The following is a 4,018-nucleotide window of genomic DNA, read 5'->3' as shown; positions in this document are numbered from 1 at the left end:
TTAACATCCTCCTGAGATGCTAGTGGAATGGAAAAAGTGTTATCATCACCATATGATGAGTCTATATCATCTGTTTCCCCCCCAAATATAGAACAGAAATATTTAGCAAACACTTTTGCATTTTCTGCATTACTATTGATAATTCTACCATTTCCATCGAGTTACGACCAATACCATTGTCTGGATTTTTTTTGTTCCTAATATATTTTAAATACTCCTTCTTATTGTCCTTAACTCTCTTGGCCATGGATTTCTCCTTGTGTCCCTTAGCTTCCCTTATCAGTTTTATAGACTCCATAAGTTCCCCTTTCTTCCATTTATTTTTTAAACCTACCTTCACTTCCCCTCTAAACGGGGTCAGATATTTTAGCCTGCATGAACTTCTTTCTTGATTGTGAGATTGTGACATTTGGGGCATCTAATGAGGGATTTTTAAAAGAGTCTCAATTATAATTCACATTTTTCTGATTCAATGTTTCCTCCCCACTTCTTTGGCTCAGAATTGTTTTCAGCCTTGTGAAACTGGTCCAGTTAAAGCCCCAAGTGTATCCATTGCTGGTCTGGAATTCCCCCAGGTTAGATGCACACTTTCTGAGCAAGGAAACTCTCCTCTGTAAGATTTAGAAATTCCAAGGACATTGAAGTACTGCAGTCCCTCCTGTCGGTCCCTCCTCATGGCCTTACTGTCCCTGGTGTGAAAGTCTTCTGCTCTGGGGCTCCCGCTGTCTTTAGAGGCCTTCCTGGCTCTCACTGACTCTCTGTCTCAGCTGACAACTTCCCTTTCTTCACTTGCTTGTTTCTCTTTCTGTAGTTTCTCTCTTTGGCTCTTAAGTACAGTTTGGATGAGCGACGCTAAGCAGATTAAAGCAGCACTCTTTCTCCTTGCAGGGAGCATCTGTGCCAGCAGCAGGGACATCAGCAACCGCTGGAGATGCCACTGCTCAATTATACCTACTCCCACCCTTCCACATTCATCCTGCTGGGCATCCCAGGGCTGGAAGCTGCACACGCCTGGATCTCCATCCTCTTCTGCACTGTCTACATCATAACACTGCTGGGGAACTGCACCATCCTGCTCATCGTCAAAACAGAGCCCAGTCTCCACCAGCCCATGTTCTACTTGCTGTGCGTGCTGTCAGCCGTCGACCTGGGCCTCTCTACTGCTACAGTGCCCAGAATGCTGGGCATCTTCTGGTTCAACTTCAGAGAGATCAGCTTTGGTGGCTGCCTCACCCAGATGTTCTTCATTCACACGTTCACAGGAATGGAGTCAGCCGTTCTTCTGGCCATGGCCTTTGACAGATATGTGGCCATCTGTGACCCTCTGAGATACACTGTGATCTTAGCAAAGAAGAGAATTGCACTGATAGGCCTGGTGATTATATTGAAGCCAGGAGACCTCATTTTCCCCATGGTATTCCTGGTTGACCGTCTGCCTTTCTGTAGAGCCCGTGTCCTTGCCCATTCCTACTGCGAGGACATGGGAATTGCAAAGCTGGCCTGTGCAGACATTAAGGCCAATGGAGAATATGACTTGTTTTTAGTTTCCCTCTTAGTGATGGATCTGATCATGATTTTCTTGTCCTATGCTCGTATACTACAGGCTGTCTTCCGGCTCCCATCCAATGACACGCCTCAAAGCTCTCAGCACCTGTGGCTCCCACATGGCCGTGATGTTCATATTCTACACCCCAGTGCTTTTCTCATACCTCACACACAGGTTCGGCCAGCAGATTCCCCATTCTGCCCACATTCTGGTTGCCAGTTTCCATATCCTCATGCCCCCCATGCTGAACCCAGTCATTTACGGGGTGAGGGCAAAGGAGATCCGTGAGAGGGTGCTGAGAAAATTCCCCAGAGAAAGCGCTACTTACTCCTGTTTCTGCTGATCAGTGCGACCTCTAATAGAGCTTCTCACATCCCAGAGCAATACGTTTGTCTGGGGCCTTTTGAACCTGAACTCGGTAATGATGCATTGCTGTCATTTCTCGTCTGCTCTGTGCCTAGGAGAGCTGGGGTGAGACTGGCAAAGGCAAGGCAATATTCTCCTGTCACCAGTGACTTTGCCACTTATATGTGGATCACTTCAAGAAACCAAATTGGTTAAGAGGCTGTGGGAGAACTATAGAACCAATGTGGCCAGCTATAGGAGAGAGACCAATAGATTTGAAGCTCTGGGGAAAGGGCTAAAGTTCTTCAATCCAAAGCATGGTGATGTCGGGGACTCAGAACCCAGATGGCACGGTTCGTTGTCTGACCGCAGAGAGACAGGCAACACCAGCAAGGTCCAGTGATAAGCTCTTTATTGAGGAGTGCACACAACAATAGAGAGCGACCCGTCTCCAGAGAGAACCAGCCACGGTTTTAACAACTAGTAGGGTTATATAGACAGTTCCGTCGCGTCATAGATTATTCATTTAAAACAACCCGCATCACATCCCCCTTTGTTAGCGAGGAACTTCTAGTATTCATGTATACCTATCCCCCTATACAAGCATCCTTAAGCAATTCATAATGTCTCAGCAACTTTCTTATCAGCACGGTTAACAAGAACCAGAACTAGGAGACAGGGGGAGTCAAGAACATACAAAGAACAGAAACAGGGAGTGGAGGCAGTATGTCTCCTACTCTATCTTCTGAGCACACTGTTCGTAGCATATCTGGTACAGGAATGCAGCTTCCCTCTTACCTCACTTTTTCAGCTTAAGCAACTATGTCTTCGATTCTGCCCGGGGACCACCCAGAAACCTCTGTTGGCCTAATTCTGGTTAGGTTGGCAAAACTGCTCTACAATTTTTCTTTTTGGGCCCAACAGTGAGGAGAACTCAAGTATGGCCTTTGCATCAATCCTCACTGCAGGGGTTATGAGGGAGATTCCCACACCTGAGCCATTCTGTTTAGGTGACAGATCTGAGTACAGCTTCCCATACTAGCCAATAGCCATTGGTGGGCCTGGCCTCCAGGGACTTCTCTGGTTCTCTTCTGAACCCAGTTAGACTTTTGGCCTTTACAACATCCCCTGGCTCAGAGATTCCCATGGATTTGGAGCCATCTCTTCTGAGATTCTTCAAGTTCCTTGTTTTCAGTGTGAGACTGTCTGGGTTAAAATACTCATGGGGAGCAGGCAGGGACAAAGGAGGCTGTACCAGCAAGGGGCTGTCGGGGGCCAGAGAAATTAGAAAAGCCTCAGGGACACAAGGAGTGGGTGGTGTTTTGTTGGTGTTTCTCCTCTATGGATCTAATGGTGAGCCTCATGCCTCCAGGGTATCCTGGGTTGAAATTTACATGAAAGCTGAGATTCATAGATTCCTAGGCCTGAAATGCCCCTTGTGATCCTTTGTACATTTTTCCAATAGTTAATTAAGCTCACTGTTAATAATATGCACCTTATTTCCATTCTGCATTTGTCTGGGTTCGATTTCTAGCCATTGGCTCCTGTTAGACCTTTCTCTGCTAGACTGAAGAGCCCATTATTACATATTAACTTATAGGCTGATGGAATCACCCATCAACCTTCTTTGTTATGCTAATGGATTGAGCTCCTTGAGTCTGTCACTATAAGGCAGGTTTTCTCACTCCTTAATCATTCTTATTGAGCTACTTAGGCACCTGAAAATGTCTATAGAAAGAAAGAAATATATACAGACCCATTAAACACCTGTTTAAACCCCGTTAAAGCCCTATTTTAAGGCAGGTCGGTCCCCCTGGGGCTGGAGCCACTTGCTGCTGATGCAGCCGCTGAGGCCGCTGGCCAGCAGCCAGGCCCTGGCAGCACTCCTACTGTTAGTCCACCCCCCCTGCCAGGGTATATTTAGTAAAAGTTAGGGGCAGGATGCAGGTTTCTGTGAATTGTTGTTTATTGCCTGTGATCTGTCCCTAACTTTTATAAAAATACCTGTGAGAGACTCTTAACCTTAGTGATGGGATAACCTACCCACAGGAAAAGTTCCTTCCTTACCCCAGGAGTTACAGCGTGGCAGATGCCCTGAAGCAGGGGGGTGAATAAGCCATTAGAACT

General features: G+C 46.5%; 1 pseudogene; it reads left to right on the top strand.

The window, feature by feature from the left end:
- The first annotated feature begins 931 nt into the window (after nt 1-931).
- LOC135874052 (olfactory receptor 52E8-like) lies at nt 932-1,889 on the top strand (annotated as a pseudogene).
- The last annotated feature ends 2,129 nt before the right edge of the window (nt 1,890-4,018 follow it).

The sequence above is a fragment of the Emys orbicularis genome, chromosome 1 (genome assembly GCF_028017835.1).
Source record: "Emys orbicularis isolate rEmyOrb1 chromosome 1, rEmyOrb1.hap1, whole genome shotgun sequence".
Classification (NCBI taxonomy): domain Eukaryota; kingdom Metazoa; phylum Chordata; order Testudines; family Emydidae; genus Emys; species Emys orbicularis.
Note: the sequence above shows the minus strand (reverse complement) of the source record. Positions and strands in the feature narration are given on the sequence as shown.